We start from the raw sequence: 25,874 nt of genomic DNA on the forward strand, positions 1-25,874 counted from the left end.
CCCAAGAAGATCCAGCAGATTTATTTATTAATTTGTTTGTTTAATTACTTATAAGATAACTTCTTTTCAAAAGATTAGCGTACTTACAACAGAGGGCATACAGAATATGGTATTCAAAATGTAAAACAAAAGCTTTCCATGTTACATCGATGGCAGGTTTGCATGTGAAGAGGAAGGTGCCTACTTTCCAGAGTTTTCCGAAAAAACAAAAGAATGTTCATGGAATTGAAAGCCAAACATCCAGCAGCTGACTCCGAGGGAGCTTAAAAAGACAAAAGGAAGCTTTATAGGAAAGAGTTAAGTGCTCTCACAAGGAAGCAGGTAGGAGTGCGGGAACAAAAGTTGAATAAATAAAATGGCAATAAAAACTGGCAGACTATGAATCTTTAAACTTCAAACTAACATTTGTCATCAGGTCAAGAGTCCCAAATCCTTCACTGTCCAAAACCTCTTGGCCTTCACTAAAGCACTTCGTGGGGCTGTGGTGTAATATATTTTACAAGTCCCCTAATTCGTACAAGACCAAGAAACAGCAAATCATCCTAATCTTTTGGTAAACATGGCATCATCTACAAAAAGGACATAATATCAGATTTATTTGATTATCAAACCCTTCGGAGTGGCAAATAATTTACTATGTTTTATTAAATTTTCTGCATATATCAAAAAGAAGAAAATACTACTCTTTTGTGTGTGTGTGTGTGTATATAAAAGAGCAAGGTTGGCTAAGAAAGAACAGCATGAAGGCCTTTTCAGCAAAATCAACTGAAGGTACCTACAGTGACTATTTTAAATATATGGCCATCTTTTAAAAAACTTTAACAGTGTAAAACATTATAAAAGGAAAAGAAAAAGATGAGGAAACAAGGAGATAATGTAAACACACCAGCTCTGACTATCATCTGAGTTGCCATGATTGTTTCAAGTCTGCATTGAGCTTCCTGGCAGCCAGGAGAATGGGCATACAAAATTATAAAACTTTGTTATTGGAATAAAGAAACATTCTACTTCTTTAGAAAAGGAAAGGCTGGGGCCAGCCTGATGGTGTAGTGGTTAAGTTGGCACGCTCTGCTTTGGCGGCCCAGGATTCACTGATTTGGATCCTGAGTGTGGACTTACATACCCTCATCAAGCCACATTGTGGTGGCATTCCACATCAAAGAACTAGAAGGACTTACAACTAAGATACACAACTATCTACTGGGGCTTTGGGGAGGAAAAAAAAAGGGGGGAAATTGATAACAGACATTTTCTCAGTGCCAATCTTCCTCACTAAAAAGAAAGCTTACTTTAAAAAAGAAAAGGAAAGGCTTTCCTTGATTTTAAATTTGAAAAATATTTCTCATGTGGAGAAAAAATACTATATAATGTAACACTGTATACACTATCATCAATTGGATTTTTATTGCTAATATCAATATGATTGTCTATGGCCAAGCAGGTAACATTAAAGTACTGCTCAGTGACAGCAGTGCTAGGAGGGTTAAGGACTTCCCATGAAGCATGCAGCGCCCCCAGGTCTAGAAATACACTGTTCTCTGGAGAACATACTATGCTCTGCAGGGTACACCTAAGTGAATATATTATCCACTTGATTATATGGTGTCATACGAACATAGTCAATGGAATCAATTGCTACAAAATTCACTGATTAGTTTGCTGGATGAACATAGAAACAAAGGCTCTAAAAGTTGAAAGGATGTTAGGGATCTCTTGGCCCAATAATAAGTTAGAGCAGCTAATGTCATAAAAGGCATCTCTGACAAGCAGTGTCAGCTTGCATGCCGTGATGGACAGTTGGATCACCCTCCCACAAGGCCATCTGCTCCACTGCTGGAGACAGTTGTTTATTACGTTATGCTGAAAACTCCTGCACTGTAATTTCCACCAGCTTTTAAAGTCTGTCCTCCAGGTCAACTGAGCAAACCTCAAATATCAGAAGGCACTTTCGATCGACCACTGATGCCTTACCACCCCTAAACCAAACATCTTCAGTTTATGCTATTCATCCATTCAAAATGATGATGATAATAACACTACTTAAAAGTCATGTAACACTAGACTTTTTCCTCTGAGTGCTATACACAAGGTATTTTACACAGCAGAAAACTAACTGGCCTGAGACCGTGCCACTGGTTTACGGCAGAATGTAGACTAGAAGCCTGGTCTCTTCACATCTCTGCATTTAAACAAGCATTTATAAACTGGACCAAACACTCATTAAGCACAGTGAGTTGTTAATTATGGTAATTAATACTCGGAAATTTTTCAAAGTGTCAAGAATTTTATATAAGTGTTTAGAAATTCAAGAAGAAATACTAAAAGAGGTAGTTTCTCTTCTGTTTTCAGCAACAAGGTTTGACCAAACTATAGGTTTGAGTTCAGGTTTAAGCTTTCTGATCATCTCAACTATAAGATAATATATTAATGTAAACCATGTGGTTTGCAAATAAAACTAGAATTCTTAGAGTAATAAAAAAAGATGTGGGGCCGGCCTGGTGGCACAGCGGCTAAGTCCACACGTTTCACTTTGGCGGCCCGGGTTTCACCGGTTCGGATCCCAGGTGTGGACATGGCACCACTTGGCAAGCCATGCTGTGGCAGGCGTCCTACATATAAAGTAGAGGAAGATGGGCACGGATGTTAGGTCAGGGCCAGTCTTCCTCAGCAAAAAGAGGAGGATTGGCAGCAGATGTTAACTCAGGGCTAACCTCCCCCACCCCCCAAAAAAAGATGTATGAAGGTTCTAGGGCTTTTCATACTTCAGTTCAGACACCATTTTTTTAGCTGCTTTTCCTGTATTCATCTTCATTCCCTCATATTTATTGAGTTCCTGGGCATCTTCTAGGTCCTCTTCTGTGTTCCCAGCAAGGAATGTCAGAATCCAAACATTTTTCCTTAAACAGCAAGAAAAAACCCACTGAATACATAAAACTTCACCTGTTGGGATAAAATTCCTAGGGTTCTAGAACTAAATATATGGCACTCAACTTAAATATGCAGAAGCAGCTATAGTTAATGGTATACAGTTAAAATATCAGCCTAAAAATGTGCCTTCGGGGGCATTTCAACAGTCCAATTTAGAGAACTTTCGCTGTGCCAAGGAGGTGCTCTGCTGAGCCTGAGTACATTGAAAAATCAAGAGGTAAGAGCTCTCCACTCGACACATGCTGCCCTTCATCCATTGTACGTGGAACCGTGTCCCACTGATGGAATTCGCAGAGCGTACTCTGACACTGTTGAGACGGGGCTGAAGGAGGACTGAAGAGACTCTCGGTCTCCAGGGGAAATGGAGTGCAAACCTTTGATGATGTGATGTGTTGACACTCACAGCAGATGGGAAATATTGGCCTGACCACACATTCTATTTGAGTAGAATGATCCTGCTCTTTAGTTTCTTTTCTCTCTGATTGTGTTCAAATGTCAATTTGAGCCATTTTCTTAAGGAACAAACTAATAGACGTCAGTATATACAAGATGAAATCTAGTCATTACATCTTCTGGCTACAAAATGTTCGCAATCAGAGAGGAGAGACTGGGAAGCCATGTACAAAATTTAGACCAACCAGACTCTCCTTGGGATATTGACACAGCCACCAGCCAGGCCCAGCTCCAATGTTTAGTCTTACAGGCAATGACCTGTTACCATGCTACTGATATAGATCACTGCGTGATTCCTTCAGCTTGCATCTTCCTAAGATTCTTTACTAAGAATCCTAGCTTTTAAAATACTATTCCCTACTCCCCAATCTTTGGTGTGTTTTCTTTCTAGAAGCCACAGAATCATTGACAGGGAGCAGGCTTTAGAGTGAAAGTCTGCTTTTAATCTAGGTTCTCCCACCTCTAAGGAGAGGATATTTAGTCTCAGTCCCTGATGTTTTCCTACATCTAGAGAGATCTCAGCTAGCCTAACATTCCTGGCCTCTTCACTCCTTTACCACTCTGCCTCAGGGAATGGTTGGTAAATGTGAGATGAGTAAACAGGGCTTGCAGAGTTCAACCCATGCCATATTCTCCTTCCTTGAAGAATGGCTACAGTGATGCACATACGTCTTCTCTTCTGTGGAAGTTTTACAAAGGGAGGTGCCCACAGAAGGAAACATATGTCCATCTGGTCTGGACTGATGGATAAGTCTGCCTATTTCTGAGCGGCAGTATTAGGAAGCCCACAGTTGCTGTACTCCTAAGCCACATTATCCCTCCTAGCCTTAATCAGTAATAAGTATGGTATTCTGATCTCCATCTGTCCTACTCCTTGTCTATCTCTTAAGTGGCTTAGAACTCAGGACCACTTTTAACCATGTTGACCTTGGAGAGTTATTTTACTATAGTTGTCATTATATACTCATATTGGTCAAGTTTTTGAGCATCTTCTGGATTATCGTTTTATCTGATGATTATTTTGTCAACCTGGCAGGACTGTGACTGTGAAGTGCCTAGCACAGGGCTTGGCATTGATTAAAGTTTACCTTTCCTTGCTATTATTTTATTTTTAACTTAGTCATTTCCCCATTGTCCTAATTGCTTCTTCCCTTTAAGTTCACGCTTCAACACTTTCTTATTAAACCGTTTTGTCTCTAGACATTGCCCTAAATCAATCTAAATTTGCTTCTTAAAGTGTGGTCCCAGGGGCAGCAGCATCAGCATCTTTCAGGAACTTAGAAATGGAAACTCTCAGGCCCCACCCCAGATCTACGGCATCAGAAACTCTGCAGGTGGAGCCCAGCAATTTGTGTTTAGCCCTCCGGAGGATTCTGATGCAGTTCAAGTTTGAGAACCAGAGACCTACATCATCCCATTCCTGTTCAGTTCCATAGCTCATCTCTGCCCAGATACTTTTCTTGCTGTGTCATAGTCTCTTGTGATTACCAACCATTTTGTTCAGCATTGTTATCAATGGTTTCATACCTGAAAGCCCTGCCGCCCCTCATCTTCATCCAAAAAGGGAGATAAAAGGCAACTATTTGCCCTCAAACGATTTAAAATAAGGATTTACAGTCTCTTTTATATGGACTTTTTGTCCACTCCTAATTATTCTATCTGATGTATTGAAAATTTGGGCAACTCAGTTAGTTTTAGTTTAGTTTATCAAGTGTTCATTTTCACAGCCATTGTATAACATAAACTCACAAATCTGCAAATCTTTGCTCTGTGTTTTGTTTTTAATGAGTAAATAGAAAATCTCGCTATCACAGGAAACTACAGGTAGCACGAGAAAAAACTGGTTTTCACAGCATTTGTTTCTCAACAACTTGAAAAGCATCAAGCAATTCAATTATCCTAAAATTGTCATCCAATTTGTTTCTCTGTGGGAGAGCTATTATTCTTATGTCATGAAGACCAGGAAATTATCTGTTTTCTGGAATATATGAATCTTTTCCCTCCTATTTTTGCTGAATTTCTGAAAGAAATATTTAGGGGCAGCAGGGATGGGGGAAGGGGTTGGCATAAGAGGGAAGAGGAGAAGAGGTAAAACAGGAGCTGAGGAAGAAAAGATGTTTTTCATCTCAAATGACCCCAAAATATCACTGTTAAATTTACTACAAGCGTTTTAAAATTATCCCTTAGTAAGTTTTAGCTAACGCCTGGGTACTTCAAATAATTGAAATGTTCAGGTATTTATTAACTTCCCTCCCACCATTCCTCAAATGTTTATGCAAATTAATTTTCAATCAACAAAATTTTCAGACATTCAGGAGTCTACAGGAAACTAGTATTAATGTGTAACATTTGGGGGAAATGTCATTCTTTCTCATGTCATTCATGATGAGGCATTTTGGGGGAAAGCAAGTCATTCACTGAAATTATAATGAAAAGCCTTCAGTATTTATTAGTGTGTGGGAGTCTTGTTCTCAAGGGAGTATTTCACAGCTATTATTCATTCAATCTCAATTTCCCCGGGAGGGAGCGAAAGGGGGCCCAGTGAGCCAAAGTCAATGAGTTGAGTCATTGTTCAGCTCCATTCCAAAGGACTACTCAGTTTCAGCTAAACCCCTTAGGTTCAAGTCAAGCTTCTCTGGCTAAGGCTTTTCTTTGTGATCTAGTCCCATCAGCAACAGCTCAGAAATCACTTGTCTGGTCTCTGATCACCTTCACTGACGGGATCCTGGGAGGCATCCATGGAATAAAGGACCTTCCTGAGGAACAAGGACTTTCCAGGGTAAAGCAGACATTTCTAGAGGGGCATCTTCAGATTTCTTCTGAGATCCCCACAGTATCCATAATGGCCAGCACTTATACCTTATTTTCAATACTCCAAGCTCTTAAATTTGGTGGTAGTGATGATAGGGGTCGTCCTTTCTGATTTTATCTCCATTGATTTCTATCTTTTGTATTCCTGTCGTCTTATAGAAATGGCACTTTGGTCGAATTTGCCTCAAGTCTTTTTTCTAATCCTAGCAGATCATGTCCCTTTTGGTTTCCCTTGCTCCACCAACCAGTCTAGACTGCAAGACCAGTTATGTCAACACTGTCTTCTTGAACACTCATTCCACCCCTCAACTTTTCTTAAGTCTTCTAGGTTAATCCCTGACCCTGATCGTTTCAACTTTCTTTTCTATCTCCACCCCTAAGCTACCAAACGTTGGGGAAAAATTACAAACCATACCAAATACTTTTCTTCGGTAGTCCTTGCAGTCCCTCCAGTGGACTTTGCATAGCTTCATGCAGGACAGTCATTGGCTTCCCTCCTGAAATGCCCCATTGTAACCCCAGCTCCCTTATTCTATGTAGGTGACCTTTCCACTTACTGTCATTACACCTTTTTCCACATCCCCCTTCAAATTTTCTTTGCACTTCCACCCTTTTCTTTCTTCCTTATTACTTTAGAGGGAGCTTTGCCCCTTCAAGTTTTTCTCCATTCCTTTCCCTAGTATTTGCTCAGCTCTCTGTCTCTATCTCTCTTTTCATCTCTATCCCTTGAATGCTTTTGTTAGGCCTACAAACACTCTCGGTACTCTCCTATAAAAACCAACAAACAAGCAAGCAAACAAAAGTCAACTTCCCTTGGTTTTGCAATCCCTTCAGATTATTATCTTCTTGGTTTCCTTTCCAGAGTAAATCTGATTGCTCCTGGACCTCTTGAAAACTGGCTAATGCCACACTGCTTCATAGAAATTGCTTTCTCAAACGCTACTAATGACTTCTAATCACCAAACCCAATGAACCCTTTTTTTAATTGAGTTGTAATTGACATATAACATTATATTAGTTTCAGATGTACAACATAATGATTTGATATTTGCATATATTGTTAAATGATCACCATAATAAGCCTACTTAACATCTGTCACCTTACATAGTTACCAAAATTTTTTCTTCTGATGAGAACTTTTAAGATATACTCTCTTAGCGACTTTCAAATTTGCAATACAGTATTATTAACTATATTAACCATGCTGTGCATTACATCCCTAGGATTTACTTATTTTATAATTGGCAGTGTGTACCTTTTGACTCCTTCTATTCATTTTGCCCACCCTTACCTCCCACCTCTGGCAACCACCAGAGTATCTATGAGCTCATATATCTATAAGCCTGGTCTTTTGTTTGTTTTGTTTTTTTTTTTAAGATTCCACATGTAAGTGAGATCATATGATATTTATCTTTCTCTGACTTATTTCACTTAGCATAATGCCTTCAAGGTCCATCCATGTTGTTGCAAATGGCAAGATTTCATTCTATTTTATGGGTGAATAATATTCCATTGTATACATCGCATTTTCTTTACCCATTCATCCATCAACGGACACTTAGGTTGTTTCCATATCTTGGATATTGTAAATAATGCTGCAATGAATGTGGGGGTGCATATATCTTTTCAAGTTAGTGTTTTCGTGTACTTTGGATAAATACCTAGAAGTGGAATTGCTGAATCCATATGGTAGTTTTATTTTTAACTTTTTGAGGAAGCTCCAAACTGTTTTCCATAGTGGTACCAACAGTGCACAAGGGTTCCCTTTTCTCCACAGCCTCACCAACCAATGAACTTTTTATTATTCAGTTCACCTGATCTCTCTGAGATGTCTGCTCATACCAACTCATCTTGAACTCACTCCTTGCTTAGCTTTCAGGAGACATACCATGCCCTTACTGTGCCCTCTTTGCCTCCTTCAGGGATTCTTTCCTGTCCAGCTTGTTGAAAGTGATCTGCCATCAGGTGCTTTCTCCAGACCTCATTTCTCCAATGTCTTCCTTGACTTCATCAACTCTCAAGTTTAAACTATTTCTTCTTGTAGATAATTCCAAAATGTAATTCCAGCTGCCTATTGGACATTTCTACCTTGGATATTCTAGAGAAAGGGTTGGAAAACTAGTTCTAAAAAGGACAGATAGTAAATATGTTAGGCTTTTCAGGCCATATGGTCTCTGACTACTAAACTCTGCTGTTGTAGTGTGAAAGTAGCCACAGATAATACATAAATGAATGAGCGTGGCTGCGTTTCAATAAAACTTTATTTATGGACACTGATATTTGCATTTCATTTAATTTTCATGTATCATAAAATATTATTCTTCTCTGGATTTTTAAAAAGCCATTAAAAAATGTAAAGATAATTCTTATCTCATAAAAACAGGCGGGACGCTGCATTTGGGCCTCAGGCTGTAGTCTGCCCACCTCTGTTCCAGAGGGGTTGCCACAATCATCTGCTCCTCAGCCACTGACCCCTCTCTCCCCATTGTGGTTCTGTTTCCTCTTTAAGACTGTCTTTATTTTTATTTTAAAATAAAGAGTTGTGTGCTGTGTAATTTCCTGTAGGTACAGACTTCCTCTAGAGTGGGCTTGGGGAAAACAATTATCAATACAGTAGTCCCATTTTCAGATAAGGCAGTTGGGGCCCAGCTTGAAATTGTCATAGAGTTAAGTAGTGCTAAAGCCAGCATTAGAACTCAGCTTTCCCGACTTTTTGGACCAAGACCTTAGATGGATTGTGACACAGCAGTCAATTGCCTACAATGTGTTGTTTGTATTTTTCAACACAGAAAGAGAAATGGTTAGAAAACTTATTAAGCTTCTTTTCAGATCTACGATCCATATTATATTGTATCCCCCTGCTGTAAGCATGTTCTCGTCAGTCTGATGGCTGGTTATGATGCTTCTACTTAGCTGAGTTGGGCGGCCAGGAACTGGTGGAAGAGGGGAGACAATGTTTACTAAAGCAAAGTTCCAGAGACATCTTTTAAGATTGAAGTACAAATCTTCATATGCCTAATGAAGATCTAGATAACAACAATCATAATTTTGGTACTGGCAGAGAGAGTTAAAGCCCACTATTGCATTAAAAAAAAAAGTGAGAAGCCAGCCTGGTGGTGCAGCGGTTAGGTGCACACGTTCCGCTTTGGCTGCCCCGGGTTCGCTGGTTCGGATCCCAGGTGCGGACATGGCACCGCTTGGCAAGCCATGCTGTGGTGGGTGTCCCACATGTAGGGCAGAGGAAGACCGGCATGGATGTTGGCTCAGGGCCAGTCTTCCTCAGAAAAAAGAGGAGGATTGGCAGCAGTTAGCTCAGGGCTAATCTTCCTCAAAAAAAAAAAATATTTAAAAAAAAGTGAGATACATTTGTTTTTAGTTCAAATATGTCAAGAGAGAATGGATTATTTTCCTGTAGTGAATGCCTATTTTATCCTCTTAAATGTATTTTCTTAGAACTCACTGAGAGTTCTGAGTTCTACTAAGAATACTGTAATATTTACTTAGTTTTTATGAGGTTATTAAGGTCACAGATTCTTTTGTAACCCCTTTTCCTAATTCTTCAGTTTTAAGATTGTGAGAAATTCACCCTAACTTCGTTCAGAGCCTACACGTTTGTTTTTTAGCCACGGGCCAATTTGGCACTATTTATTTTAACTTTCATAGTTCATATGAATATTTTGTTAATGTAGTTATATAGTTTATATAGTCATATAGTTCACATACATATTTTGTTAATATCTATTCTGATGGAAGAACTTTGCAAAGAACCTAAGTGTTATTTTGCTTTGTGAGGAAAACAAAGCAAACAAATATACAAACAAAAACATTCAGCAAGCAAGTACCATTAGGTATGACACCAATTGTGGGTATAAAAACAAACCATGAACAGGTGTGTGTGATTCTATCCTCATTCTAATTTATACTCTTTTTGGAAATTCAATGATGTTAACCTTGCTTTATGCTTCTTCCTTTATTGTACTATAGAGCGGCCCTTGAAGAATCTTGTTTCTTGAGAGTGCATTTTATCATAAGCAGAATTGGCCCTAATTAAAAAGGGATTATCATGGGATACTATATCAAAGAAATGTGCTTCTGAAGTGGGTATTCTTTTACTCACTTTCCTTTAATAGATATAATGAAGGCCAGAACATATTACCCCTTTCAAATAAGAACTCTGGAAAATACGACTGGCTTTGGTAAACACATTTTATGTTTCAAGGGGAGATTAAGTTAGCCGTATCAATTTCTTAATGTCTAGAGAAATTCACTATGAGCATCAAACTAAAACAGTTGAAAACATCTAGAGTTTTGTTTTTTGAAGAAAATTAATTCTTGTTTATATAGTTCAATTTTTCAGTATATTGAGGTAAAATACTTTACAATAGGGCACCTTGTAAAATAATTTTTGTAGTAATATCATAAAGTAGGCTAAGCTGTTGAAAGAAAGCGAGCCCCCAAAAGTCAGTGGCTTAAACAACAATGAAGTTTGTCTCCCAGGTAACAGTTTCAGTTAAGTGTTAGCTTGGTGGGCAGCTCTGCTCCTGTCAGGCATTGGAGACCCAGGCTGGAAGTGGCTCTGCCATCAACAGTTGGCTTGCAGAGTTGCTCTGGTTGTCACCATTCCAGCTGGCTAAATGGGGGAAAGAGAGGGAATCTCGGGCTAGGGATATCCTTTTAAGTAGATGAGACAGAAGCTCCTCAAATCACTTGAAATCATATTTCATTGACAAGTAGCCAGTCACATGGCCACACCCAGCCACAGGGAGACCGGAAAATACAGTCTCTCAACGTGCCCAGGAAGAGGGGAGGACAGAAACAGTGGACAACTGCAGTCTCCATATACTGATTGCGAAAAGTTATAAATAATCAACAATATGCATGGCAAGGTCTCTAGAATGTTATACAAACACAACAAAATAAAAGAAGTAAACAGGTTAATTTTTTTCTGTTATGAAAATATTCAACAAGGTAAAAACCAAGGAAGGTCTTTTTGATTTTATGTCACCACATCAAAAAGATTTTTGTTACCAAACACACACAGGAAATACCCAACTTAAAACAAATCATGTTCTAAAAGCTGGGAATTCATTTTCTCACAGAAACAATGTTCTGAAAATGGCCAGGTTCCAAAATAATTTCAAAAGGGCCCCTTTACCTCCTGCGGTGCGTCTGCAATGAAAAGTAGTGGAAGACAATATTGTACTTTAGCACTCAAAATGGAAGAAAACTGTTAGCCAGAAATAATTTGTAAAAATATTTTCAATAAGGAAACGAAGTTTCATTAGAGAAGGATATGGTGGGGAGTGGGAAATGAATACTTCAATGTAATGTCAAAATGAATTTTCCAAAGTATTCTGGCAGTGTTCTTTAGCTTGAGCACACACCACAATGTGTGGACTTTGCTTTTTCCTCCTTTAAGGTTTATCACAAGCAAAATGCACATGCTTATCAGCCACGAATTACAGGTAGACTTTTGGAACAAAATGGGAGGAAGAAAATGAGCAGAGGTATAGGAAGAGAGGGTTCTACAAAGTAACCAGGAAAGAGTTGGGAGGCAGAACAGAAGGGAGGAAAAGTGTCACGTGCTCATGGCTCTCCAGCTACAAGAATATGTAAGAACAAGATAAGCAGAGGGAAAGGCAAAGCTGAGGGTGGGGGAGAGGAACCAAGACGGGCATATGCACGATCTCTTAGGGGGAAGGAAGAGAACAATCTGGGATTGAGTTTTCCCTAGTACGATCTCCAGGAATTTGATTACTGCCTGCAATGAGGGTCTCAGTCGAGAAAGGCAGAGTGCAAGTGACCAGGTGTAGAGAAAGAATGTTCACGAGCTGAGAGGAATTCGGGGAGTGACTGACCTCTGTATCGTTTTTCTTTAATTCACGCAAGGGAAGCTCATGGTTTAACATTAAGAAAAGGAGAACATATCAAAATGCAAATTAGAAGAATCTCCATGGCAGAGATTTTGAAACTAGTCTAGCGGAAATAAAAAGATACATCTGAACAGGGCCCCTATGAATATACCCGGGATAAGCCTCTTTGCATCTTTCAAGTACACTTCTGTTTTCCTCTTTCTAGCTGTTCTATTTCAGTACAACTTAATAGTTCCCCTACTGCTTACAACATGACTTCTGAAGATGCTTCATCTTGAGAAAAAGGCAATTTCGAACAGCTTGATCTGGGAGTAAGTCCTGTGTCTTAAATACAGTGGATGGCTGTTCTCCATGAGCCTGACTGACTGCTCACAGCCCAGTGATGGCAGAATTCACCAAGGGACACTGGCTTCTCTCACTTGACAACTGCATGTACTATAATCAGAGAGACACGACATTGGGCTCCTCTAAAATTGCCTCGAATTGCTTTTGAAGCAGTACTTGGTGTAACGGTGGCCCTGGCAACAATGAACCATCCCCATGGGTATCGAGAGTCCAGTCACTAAAGCCTGAACACAAAACAAAGATTTAACTCCTGAAAATGAAAGCATCTTCTGAAAAGAAACATAAATTCTCAAATTGGCTGCAGACTATTAATCAAATGCTTTTTGTGGTTTCAGAGAATATCAATACAACCCCAAACATGTTGGCACAGTTTCTCTCACAAATTTCTCTTATTCCAGTTTATTGCAGAGTTAACTATTTTGCAAAGAGATAAGGTCGATGAGACAAGGGATGGAAATGGTGTGAAGTTTAATAAATACAAGTATCTGTTTGTGTTCTGTCTTGGGTCTTAACTCTGTGCCTAATTAGCTGTATTATCTTGAGCAGGTCATTAGATCTCTGGATTTGATTCCTCAACTGGAAATTGAAGGGACTAGATGAGATGAACTCTAAGACCCCCTGCAGTTCGACACGCTGTAATTCACATTTTTTCAGCTTCACTTGTGCCGTGACAGGGGACTTTACTGGTAATCTTGGATTACTCAAAGATGGAGCATACTGCATCAAGCCTATGTAATATCACCCTGAATGGATCTCTCACAGCTGCTGTGGTTCCTTTTGTTAGAGGCCGCTTGGGTGGACTGAGGCCAGTGAAATTCTGTGCCCAGCTCTAAAGAGTTTTCGAAACCTGCCATGATACTCTTAAGAAGGTTTCCCCCCATGACCTGACTACCCTAAGCCAACTTTAGAAGGTGACAAACAGGCATTCACCATTAACACTGAGACCCTTCAGATGTCAGTCTCCTGCTCAGCTCCTGTCCTGCCTCACAGACTCTCATTCAGAACAACAATGCCAAGTCTGGGCTCAGATTTAAAATAAAACACTGATTTAAAAAAAAAAAAATTCAGAGGTCTAGTTTACCAGTATTTTCATTTGCAGTAATAACCTCTGAGTGAGGATGTTTATCAGCAGAACGGACCAAAAACAAAAACAAACAAGTACATGAAGAAACTTTTCTGTCTAATATTTTACCGCTTAGAGCCAAAAGCCACCACTGGTACTGGTACTCATTTCTGAATCATCACCAGAACATAGAGTTGGTCCACCCCCGTCCCACCCTCACCCCCCAGAGGCTGGGTTTCTGGTCTCACACCTCCTCCTTGTCCCACCATAAGACACCATATAAGGGAAAGCCTCTCACTAAGAGATCAGGCCTCGAACCTGAAACTTCTGGTTTCAGTAGAAAGATTAAGGATAATAGCTAACTTGAATTGGGGCCTGCTCCAGGTCAGACACAAGTTAATCTTTCAACCACTCTATTTGGTAAATACACATTAGCCTCATCCCTTTTTACACAGGCAGAAAGTGAGGCCCAAACGGATTAAATAAATCGCCCAAAATCAGCAGGACCATCCCCACTCTAGATGCTAATCCTCACACTTCACGGCTTGCCTGGAGCCATCTGTAGTGCTCTGTTCTCTTGCCTTCGAGGGTGGGGTTAGGATAGCCAGGAGGATGAAGAAGGGTGAGAAACTTCAAACAGCCTTAGAAGACTTCAATACGCTTCATTCTCAAATATTCTATCCTTTTGATAATTGTCCTCGCTCAGGCTCAGGTCTCTGAAGAGAGCTCTGAAAAGTGCATTAATTTGCTTTTCATTTATTTAACAAAAAGACTCACGCAAGCACCTCTTACATGCATAGTAACCATTGAACTGACTACGGGAGTGGGTTTGAAAGAAGAGAAACGAACTCCAAGATATTGTTCATGTCCTAGGAGGATTATAATCCAGTACTCGAAGCCTTTCAAACCTCTCCTAAACCCATGTGACCTCCCAATGCATCTTCTCTTCTGTCTGTATTACTTTCTACTTACATTAAAAATTAGGGGATCATCTTTGGTCTATTTTCTCTCAACTTTAGAAATTTAAATTTTAATCATTCATGTGAATTCTGCACTATCTTTAAAATATGTCCTAAGTATATTCTTGAGGTCTCATAGTAAAATATTTGTTGTATGCGAAGTAGTTCCTCTTCCAAATCACCACTTCTTCCCTTTTCCAACTTAGTAGGAACGACAGTAATTAAAATTACCTGCCTTGAAAGCTGGACTGACACTGCCATCCTCTCTCCTTTGGTTTCCTTTATCTGCATGGCACCCAGGCTTGGGCCTTGATTGCCAAATTCTGGAATTTTAGCTCCCATATTTCATTTTGTCTTGCTTGTTTCACTTTTTTTGTTAACTTAATTTTTTTCCTAATAACTCCTTTTTATCCCTTTATTTGCTCCTCCGTAAAGTGACCTGACAGGACTGGATCCCTTACCTACAAGGGCCCCACAGTACAAGCATGACTGCTCTTTCCTTACAAGAGACGGGAGACTGACATGCTACTGCATCTTTGATTAATTTCTGACCCTTGGATTCTAATAAATAATGTTTTTGCTTCAATCAACACTTCCCTAGGGAATATCAGGTGCTAAAATTAAAACACAAAAATAAAGACATCTCTGCCCTCAGGGGAAGAAAAAGATTTCCTTTTCTTGATTTACTCTCTGAAACTAGCCAGGGCTGAATTGACTATCTACTCCTGTCTAGAATCAGTGGAGTACTGTGCAGTTTTTTCCTTCAGTTTGACACGCTGTCATGACCCCTATTAGTACAGGGACTTCCCTGTTTTGAGGGCAGCAAGTAACATGAGGCTATTTCTTCTTAGGGTATCCACTCTTTGTTCATTTATTTATTATAAAGCTCTAGTGGCTCATAAAGCACACTGGATAATGACTTTTTTGGAAACCAATGCTCAGAAATTGATATATAAATTGAATGCAAGAGTGAAGTCACAGAATAAAGTAAAAAATACATAATATAATTACATCCACTGAATATTATGTATCTGGTGCAAATTTATCTTAAAGTCTTATCTAAATTTTTTTCTGGATTTTTTAGTTGGATTTTGAACTGCTCTTTGGGTCCTTATTAGAAGCTGGAGCAAGCCTCTTCTGCCATGTCTCTTTCTTCGGATGGCACCAATTATTTTAATTTATGATTCATATATTCAGAATGTTAGAGCTAGATGCGACATTTGAGGTAATTCTGTAAGCCCTTGCTATAAAAACAATGCAGCCACATACGGACACGCGGCCTTCTTGGAATAACACACAGTCTTGTGGGGGATACACAGGGAACAGTAGAAGAGGAAAAGGCACTCCCATTAAGCAGCCAGATCTGCCAATCAGTGCTAGGGTTTGAAGGGGAAACACTACTCGCAGATCACGTTCCCATCTGAGAGAGATCCAGGATGGCAAAGGGACTTGCCCAGGGTCACAAAGCTAATATCAGCAAAAGAACTACCACTTACTGGGTCATATCCTAGAATGGTCCCTCACCCAGTAAAAGACAGATCAGACCTAGAATGTCCTTTAAAATGCATATAGTTATGTTAGTCATAGTGAGTTATTTTCCCAATTTGCTTGTAAATTGACTTGGAAACTTATCAATCATCCTAAAACAGAGGTTAACTTATTTTTCTAGGTGGACATGCATGAAGAAGAGGCTGTGATGCTGCTGGGCCTGCCCCATCTTCACTCCCCTCCCCTCCCCCTTAGCACACTCTGAGCACCAGGTGAAAGGAACCTGCCCAATGCAGACCCCAACATGCGATTCCATTCTGATCTTTTCACCCTGAACCTGTCCCAATTCTATGGATGCTTCAGCTATTTTTGATTCTCACCTCACTCTTTAACTACATATTGCAGTGGTGAAGAGTGCAGATTGTGAAGCCAGACTTCCTGGGTTTGAGTTCCACTTTTGCCACTACCTAACGATGCAACCTTGGAATCTCTCTATGCTCTGGCTCCCTAATCTATAAAATGGGAATAGTCCCAACCTGAGAGGGTTGTTGTAAGTATTTAAAAAGTTGATCTATGAGAACCATTTAGAACAGTGACTGGCAAAGAATATATTGAAACAGAAAATTATAATTACTGGCTTTGCTGAAAGTATCTTCTCACCTATGAGCCTACAGCTTAATAATGATAATAAGAAAAACACCAACATCACTTCTGTATCAGGCACTGTACTGAATGCTTTAGAAACAGTTAATCACAACAAGTCTTTATGTGCTACTGTATCATCCTCTCTTCTCTTGTCCCTTATTTTTTTGCAGAAAATAGAAAACTAAGGTCAGAGAACTTAAACAACATGCTCATGGTCACCCACGTAGTAAGAACCAGAGTCAGGACTTAAACTGAGATCTGTCTTGGAAACCTTCCAATTTCTCTGAGAAAAGGGTCTGAGAGATCTTTTAAAAGGCTTTTGTTTCAATGAGTTGCCTTACCTCCCGTACAGGTCAGGAAGACTGGGTTCTCTCCAAAGGGTAAAGGGCAGCAGCAGCAAGGGGAGGGTCTCTTCTGGAGGGTGATGACTCCATCAATGTCTTAACCAGCCCACCTCCTGCCTTCCCCGGACCACACAGCACCCACGTGGGCTGTACTGCCGGAGGCCACCCGGCCCCTTGCTTATTTGAGTACAGTTTCAGGAAATGCTGTGCTGAACAGCCAAAGTGGTATTACACATCATTTCAATATCAGTAGTTCTTGAAGTCATTTATTTTTACCCTAGCCTTAGAATAAAAGGAACTTTGATTTTCCCAGATTAGAAAAAAAAAAAAATTATGATTTTCCTCCCTTCCTTCCGAGTCTATAGTAGCCAGTATCTTGCCACTACTTGCCCCATACCCATCCATTCTCGGTTGTCAACATATCTTCCTTTAGTCTAATATGGTGTCTTCAGTGGAAGATCTGAGGCTGAAGGGCCAGGGGAGGGAAGAGTCCCTGAGTTTGCTAGAGGAACACCAGGCACTGCCTTGTCCCTGCTCCTGTACCACCTGCCCACTCCTGCAGCTCTTCTGGAGCTTCTGCCTCCTTCACGCCCATATTGCATCCCAGAGCCTTCACCCAGCACCTCCCAGGACAGCCTCTGGGTGCTCCCCTGAAATGCAGGTGAATCAACTACATGGCCCCTGTTTTTCCCCAAGACCCACCAGTAGCACTCATGCTGGGCTAAACTTAGGAAGCAGAATAGCATGGGGAGCATTTTTACTCTATTCCTTCTCCCCACACCTGCCATCACATTTAGCTGTCACACTACAGTATTAGGAAATGTCAGAGAAGCTGAAGTTGAATGTTTGTTATATGAAGAGTGGCAGAAAAGCTGCTGAAGACAGACAAGGGCAGCTCCAGAGGAGGTCAGGGGAGACAGACATCCTGGTGGGCAGCAAAGGGTATTGGCAGAGGAAAGATAAGCAGGCAAGTAAATTTCTAGGTCCAGTGGAAGAAAAGAAAGGGGCAGATTGGCAAGTGGCCTCAGACATCAGCCTTGGGTTACAAACCTCCGTCCCATCCCAGCCTCTCTGGATCTATCCTAGAGTTTCCTAACATCCTTAGAGCTCTCCCTGCAGGGCACCTTGCCTCACTCCCTGAAGGCATCACCACTTCTTGGCAAAAGGGTAGGTGAGGGGAGAGGGGGTTCCCAAGCTCATGCTAGAAGAGATGTGTTCCTAGTTGTACTCTGAACATATTCTCCTTTAGAAACAAGGTCATACATGTTGTGTGGCTTCTGTCTTCCTTTTAGTAGGATGCTTCAGTTGCTACGGGATCACACTGAGGGTTGGTCTGGGGCTCTAACCTGGATATGGCAGTGTTGCCACGTGTAGTAGATACTGTTTGCGCTCTGCCCAGATCCCCTTCTTGAGCTGGCGCATGCAGCCCCAGCTGCTGTTGAGTGTTGGTTGCTAACTGTAGCTGCCTCCCTCTCAGAGAATTACGCTTGCCCTTGGGGGAACAGAGGCTGCCTGGCCTGGGGGGTTACCACCAACCCATAGCTGGTGAGTATCTGATAATGGGAGTACAGAAGCCCAGTCTCCTTGCCCCAAGTGGCCAACAGTGTGGTGCAATTCTTGCTCAACAGTCGTTCACAGGATCAGGCTGAAGCTAGCCTCTGGCTGAGACCATTTCCTTACTTAGCTTTATCCTCCCTGCTCTGTGCAACCTCCTCTCTCCCTTCTCCTGAGGCATGCCCTCAATACGTCACTTGCACAAGAATTCCTCTCAGGCCCCACGTCCAGGGAACCTGACTTAAGACACATGTTTATTCCATATGTTTATTAGAGGTCCTGTATTGTCACCAGAGCAATACATCTCTGAAGGAATCAAGGTTGAGATGAGGACCAGCTTGACAGGACCCACAAACCAAATTTGGTTATACACCCAACTCAATTTATAACATGCCTGGGCCTATGCCTAATATCTGCTCTCTAGCTGACGCTAAAAGACCACATTCTATCAAATCCAAAATGAAGATTTATTTAATCATACTCTAAGGTAATTTTTCTCTTACTACAGAATATAAATGATTATACTTATGAAAATAATTAGCTATGTAGAATTTATTATTAACCAATACATTTGTCACAATTCTTAAAAATGTGGCTGAATGATTCTAAATTATTTTGTCATAATTATTCTTGCTATGATGGTATGAATCTCACATTTTTAATCAGTTGTTGGTTGTTTTTTTTCCCCCATGAACTGTAAACTCTCCTATTGTGGATGGGTGGGTCCCTGATAACAAGGCTCTGGTTAATCTAGCAGTGTTATAAAACAGATCAGATTTGCAGCCTGAAATTAATAAAAATATAATTAAATATATGAAGGCAAAACAGCAGATAATTTAATCTTTCTGCTATGATTCAGAAGTCATATCAGGGTCATCATTATAAACCTCAATTACAGTATTGCAGAAGTGCAGAGAGATTGGTGAGTGGCACTCGGGTTCAGAGTGTCAGACAGAGCAGATCTTACTGCATGTATTTACGAAGATGCAACTTCATAACATCAGGTACCACATTCGCTGTTCTACCCCAATACACAGATCCTTGTACAAGCTCTTGGGGAGTCCCGTTTACTTAGTTTCAGCTGATGAAACCTGTTCTTCTAGCCTACAACAAATAATCAAGACTTTTTAATTTTCATAGGATTATCCTCTCAAAAAGCTTCCACCTAAATAGGGACCCAATCATATTTTAAATTCTATTTCTGAATATATTTGGATGTACTATTCCTTTTGGTATAACCTGTTATAGCTTCCATTTATAGTTTACGCTTCATTTTCTTTTCATACTGTACTTCATTGTCTAACCAAATACACTGATCATCCCTCCTTGTCCCATCAAATTATTGGAGGGTCTTTTAAGGGGTTGTTTGTATATTGGTAACTAATTATTTAATTTATTTATTTAATTCTTTTGGAGGATGATTCGCCCTGGACCTAACACCCACTACCAATCCTCCTCTTTCTGCCGAGGAAGACTGGCCCTGAGCTAACATTTGTGCCCATCTTCCTCTACTTTATATGTGGGATGCTGTCACAGCATGGCTTGATAAGCAGTATGTAGGTCCATGCCCGGGATCCGAACTGATGAACCCCACACCGCCAAAGTGGAGTACATGAACTTAACTGCTACACCACTGGGTTGGCCCCTAAATATTGTATTTTTAAAGAGGAGACTATCATTAAATTAAAAATTCCTACAGATCTTGGTTGTTTCTAAAAAGTTCCTTTACAGTGGTCAAAGCAGTCACAATATCTACAGATCTTTGCAGTATTTCAGTATGTGTACAAGATTTTCATTAGGAATGGGAAAGAATACCGTATTTACTTGCTTGCCACAAATATAGTGAAGATAAGAGGAGATGCGACTTTTTTTTCTTTTCCTTCCACACTTACCAGTGACTAAATGAAGGCTTGAAAGATAGGTTGAAAAACTCTAAATGACCCTATTTACACATATTTTAGTATACGACTTTGGGCTTCAAGGTAATCTTTCTTTTTTAAGATTGGCCCCGAGCTAACATTTGTTGCCAATATTTTTTCTTCTTCTTCTCCCCAAAGCCCCCCAGTACATAGTTGTATACTCTAGTTGTAGGTCCTTCTAATTCTGCCGTGTGGGACACCACCTCAGCATGGCTTCATGAGCAGTGCTAGGTCCGCACCCAGGATCTGAACCAGTGAAACCCTAGGCCACCAAAGTGGAGTGCACGAAGTTAACCACTTGGCCACGGGGCTGGCTCCTGAAGGTAGTCTTGATGTCACAAGATTGTTGCTGTAGCTCCAGCTATCACATCCATGTTCCAGACAAGAATAGGGCTAAAGTCAGCCCTGTCAGTACCCTACACCAGGCACACAAATAAGAAATTTTCCTGGAAGTTCCATACAACACCTTCCATCCACATACCATTGACCTATACTCAGTGATCCCTATCTGCAAGGAAGGTTGTGAAACGAAATTTGTCACTGGGCACAAAATCAATTTTCTGTTACTAAGAAAGAAGGAGAGAAAGGGAATGGAATAGGCAACCAGCTTTATCTGCCGTATTTTCTTTTTTAGCATGTTTCCTTATGCGAACTGTGAACTCATAGAAGGTTGAGATTATATCATACTCATTTTAGTAATCCCAGAACACAGCACAATATCATAGCTTGTTATGTTTACTATGTTTATTAATTAAAGGAGAAAATGGAAATCTTAGCTAATTATAGATTAGAAGGAGGCAGATCGAAGACAAGTATAACAGGTAAATAGACAGTATTAATTTATCCCACTTATATTGCCATATTGTTATTTCAACTAGTATTAACTGAGCTCTCAGTCTGAGCCAGGCCCTGTGTCGGGCATAGGGGATACAGGGATAAACAGTGTTCCGGCTTTGAGAAGGGGTAGGGGTGAGACTGGGGGAGAAGGGTGGGGGCTCCACAAGCAAACAAGCAACTGCAGGGTAACGTGGCGAGGGAACTGAGACGTGGTCCTGACCCGCCGTTTGAGCGGTCAGGAAGCTGTAAGCAGGCTGGGTGAAACATGGAGTGGGAAGAGAAGGAGGGTAAGAGGAGGAAAGACCGGCAGAGCCAGATAATAAAGAACCTGAGTTACATGCAGAAGTGCAGAGTTTATTCCTGCCAGCACACAAACCTATGTGTTGTGATAATATGTTTGTTCCTATGGCCCCCTTGGTCTTCCTCATGACCGGATTTCCCAACACTTTGCCCTTGATGGATGAGACCCACAGACAATCCCTTTCTGGGTGCGAGCTGTGTTCCACGGACTTTATCTGAGCATGGAGCGACAGTCTTCCCAGCATCCCTTCTTCCAGGGTGGTGTTCCCTGGTGGACCAGTTTGGGAAACGCTGGTCTAGAGACATACTTCTCAAACTTGGCAATATGACTCTCCTGGACACCATAAAAAACAGTTGTCGGGGATTTCCAGAGAAAGGGGTTTATCTCCAAGAACTGCAGATGTGAACCTGATTTTCTTAGTGTGCTAACACTCTGGGTCTCAGTCACACAGGTCACTGGAGGGATACAGGCTTAGTTGAACTAACGAGTCACCACTTCGGCAATCTTATAGTCAAACAGATTACCCCAATGACTATTTGACTAGTGATGAAGACAGCCACCTCTTCCTGCAAATAATTCAATTCAGTTCATAACATATATGGCTATAAATGGATCAACATCAATTTCTATTTTCTTTGCTTATCTTAGAGAAAGAGCTGTCCACCTAACCATGAAGCAGAGGTGATGAGAGAGAGAGAGAGAGAGCGATGAAGACGTTATGCAGTTGGCCTTGAAGATAGAGGAAGAGGCCACAAGCCAAGGAATGCAGGTGGCATCTAGAAACTGAAAAAAGGAAAGGAAATGGATTCTCCCCTAAGAGTCTCCAGATAGAACACAGCTCACACCTTGATTTTAGGATTTCTGACCTCTAGAACTGTAAGATAACACATTGTTGTTTTTGGCCACTAAGTTTGTGGTAACTTGTTTACAGTTAGCAATGGGAAACTAAAAACATATAACATATCTCTAGGTGCTGTTCCCGCATATATATCCTGGATCATTCCCTCTGTTCTCCACATAACTCTCTCCCTTGGGATTCTCCTCTTTTCTGAATCCATCCTCTGACCGTTCTCTTAAAAATCAAATCTGATTATGTCACAGGGTTTGAAGGGCATGAATACTCACTGATTCTGGTTAGGTTATTTCTGGGAATATAATTAGAAACCAGAAATAAGGGTTGTTTACAAATCCTGTCAAGGGCATTTGGTGTGATCTCAGGAAGGCTTAACAGGGATGTGATTATAGCTGAGAAAGCTTAAAGCAAATTGCACTATATGCTGAAGAAAGAATGCATTAACCACATGGAGCTGAGGTAGGGAAGAGATTTTTCTGGGTTTATCCAGGACCAAATGGAGGTAAATTCACTGACTTTGGCAGCCATCAGTACGGCACACTCTAGTCTGGAGGCGGGGATACCTCACCAGATACCTGGATCCCAGGGAGCGCTTCTCCTAAATAGTGGACATGGTTATTCAGTCATAGTAAATCTCATCCTGATTTAAATGCTGGTCACATGAAAGTTGGTTGTCAACTCATTCACCTCTGGATGCCCCATAAAATCGAGCTCAGGACCCTACCGGTGACCAACAGAAACTACATATAAGATTCTTCTACTCTGTAAGATGCTGAATCCTGGTTTAACAGTAGCCACACTTACTCACCCCTGTTTCAAAACCTCCACAAAAGAGGGATGACTATCACAGCAAATAAAAGGGAGGAAAGTTCTAAGAAGGAAGGAGACGGCAGCATTGGCAAATGCCACAAAGGGCACGACCAGGTGGGGATTAAATTTTTCCATTAGATTTGGCAATTAGGCGGTGACTGATGTTGCTCAGTGGAGTGAAAGCCTGACAAGGGCATGAGAGTTTAGGAAATGCTGACCTTAAGGCTGGGAAACTCCTCCGAGAAGAGGATCCCTGCCCTACAGCGTCAGCTCTAAATAAAATTCCCTCAGGATTTGCATTTGAATCAGAGAGAACTCTTCTGGTCCCCAAATCTGCCAAAGTTGATTAGCCCGTGCTGAGTCTTACCAGGCTCTCTCCTCAGTTCACCTGAGGTAGAGGAACTAATGAGCTGTGCAAAAACTAAAGGTCAAAAAACAAGAAGCAAAAGGTCCACGCACCCGGACTCAAAACGAACAAACGAAGCCCTGAGCAAGAGGAGCCATAAAAAGGGCTTCCAATTTAACCTCCTTGTTTTGATGATTTAAAAACGAGTGTCTGGAGAAGCAGAGGGGGCATTTTATAACTGGAATGCTGTCTTGCATCTCATCCATTATCTTCACCCCATCTCCCTCCAAATTAATAGCTTTTGCCGAGTTGTGGGCAGGTGTGAACCCAAGCACGGACCAAAGATGGAATTTTGTCCAGTGGCTAGAGTAATCGCATGCCACACAAAAAAAGGTGGGATGGTGAAAACCTCCACATCTGCATTTCCAGATGAAAACACTGGTTTCCTTCCCTGACTATTTGCTCTATTTCAAGGGGGGGTTGGGGGGAGGAGCGGTTTTCTGAATCTGAGCCCAGCTCTTTCTAAACTTGGTTACTCACGGCTGATTCATTCGCTGTTTTTCGTCTCCTGCCTCTGTCATTGCCTGCTGCTGAGAAGGGGGTCGCTGAATCACTGCCACTCCAGCTGCAAAGCAGTTCAGACCCAGTCCTGGGGGGACGGAAAGGCGTGTTTTTTTTTTTTGTTTTTTTTTTTAACGCGTCTGCGAAAAAAGCCTCCTACTTTCCGGGGTGACCGGAGAGGGCAGTTTTACAAGTTTCAGCCCCGGGCTATGGAAGATTTGGCTCCCGGGAGAGTCAGCGAGGCCGCAGTCGGCTCACCAGTTCTGGCTTTCCGGTCGGCAGGCCCGGGTGGCCGGGGCGGGGGTGGCGGGCCGAGCTCGGCCCGGTGGGCCCCAGCGGTCGCCCCGCGCTCCCCGCCGCTTTAAAAGCTCCCACAATGCAGCGCTGGCGTCCCAGTTCCGTTACCCCATCTCTGCGGGCGCCGGCGAAGCGGCGGGGCGCGGGCGGGCGGGGGGCCGGCGGCGGCGGCAGCAGCGGCTGTAACCCGAGCGCCCGGCCGAGGGGGGCGCCCCCGCGCCGCTCCGCCCGCGCGCTCAGCCTGCCGCCCGGAGAAGGGGCGGAGCCGCCGGGCGGCCCGGCCCGGCCCGGCCCCCAGCCCGGCCCCCAGCCCAGAGGCACCGGCCGCGGGAGCTCGCCGGCCGCCAGCTCGGCCGCCCGCGCTCGCCCGGCGCCCCGCACCGCGCCCCGCGCCCCGCGCCCCGCCGAGCCTCGCCCGCCCGCCCGCGGCAGCCGCGGCGGCGCAGGGGGCGGCTCCTGCTCGCGGTGCAGCGGCTGCCCGCGCGCTCGCAGCCCCGGCACCGCGCCCGGGCGGCCACCCTCACCTAGCGCCGGCCTCGAGGTGCGCGGCGAGGGCGCGCCGGGGAGCCGGGGCCTCGGGCCGGTGCGGGGCGCGCGGCCCGTGGAGCGCCGCCGAGGGAGGTGCGCGGCCGCGGGCAGGCGCTGCGCGGCCGCCGGGCTCCGGGCGCCGCCGCGGCCGCCCGCGTCCCCCGTGCCCCGGCCGGCCCTGCCGGGCGGCCTGCGGGGGCGGCGTAGTTGCGAAACTGAGTGAGTATTAACTTTACTCGGCGGCCGCGGTTTCTGGGCTGCGTCCGGGACCCCTCCCTGCTTTTCCTACAGCCTCGGGGCTCCTCCTCCCCGCCCCTCATTCCCATCTCTGCACCGGGGGTTTCTTCGCCCTCCCGGTCCCCGGGCCCGCTCCCGCCGCCTCCCGTCCACCTTTCCCGGTCGTGTTCCCCTTTGCGCCTTCTCCCCGCCACACACACACGCGCCTCGGACTGAAAAGTACGAGCTTGTTCCATGCTTCCTCCCGGTGTCCTTGGCAGGGGAGTTTAGAGGCCACTTTTGTTGGGCAGGGAAATGTATGTCTGGCTTCTTTAATATTTTTCTTTCCAAATGGAAATCCGATGCTCGGCTGGCCGGGTGGTGGTTTGGGGAACGCTTATTTTCTCCTTTGAAAGAAATGATTGGTTTATAGATTCTTAAATTTTGTTTGAACGATTAACCATCCTCCGTCCCTGTTCCCCCTTGCCGCCCACCGGTCTGGGGAGAGGTGTCCAGCAGAGGGGACTTCCAAAGTAATTCGTTTTTGCAAAGTAGAAACTTTCAGAGGGTAGATCGCAGAGAGCTTAGTAAGATTCAACCTGAAGGGACGTGAGCTTTGATTGTGGGTCCTTGTACGGCACTGGGTCTTACAAGCCGAGTACCTGGGTTCGTAATCGAGTGTTGCGTTGTTACTTCAGCATCGTAGAGCCGCATGGTGTTGCTCAACCACTACTTTCTCAGC

At 42.8% G+C, this 25,874-nt stretch overlaps 1 protein-coding gene across 15 annotated transcripts in view; it reads right to left on the reverse strand.

The window, feature by feature from the left end:
- LMNTD1 (lamin tail domain containing 1) overlaps positions 1-25,037 on the reverse strand; it is a 369,630-nt gene extending 344,593 nt beyond the window's left edge. For 8 of the 15 annotated variants that reach the window (XR_011540022.1, XM_070619357.1, XM_070619350.1 and 5 more), the window contains exons 1-2: positions 24,350-24,487; positions 24,071-24,179 (exon numbers count right to left, since the gene is read on the reverse strand). The gene's annotated coding sequence lies outside the window, so the exon portion shown is untranslated. Of the gene's footprint in view, positions 1-87; positions 263-2,762; positions 2,898-24,070; positions 24,180-24,349; positions 24,488-24,912 lie in introns of those variants that run through there. The other 7 variants (XM_070619358.1, XM_070619342.1, XM_070619347.1 and 4 more) reach the window with 4 other exon arrangements.
- Positions 25,038-25,874: the final 837 nt, after the last annotated feature.

The sequence above is a fragment of the Equus przewalskii genome, chromosome 5 (genome assembly GCF_037783145.1).
Source record: "Equus przewalskii isolate Varuska chromosome 5, EquPr2, whole genome shotgun sequence".
NCBI classification, from domain to species: Eukaryota; Metazoa; Chordata; class Mammalia; order Perissodactyla; family Equidae; genus Equus; species Equus przewalskii.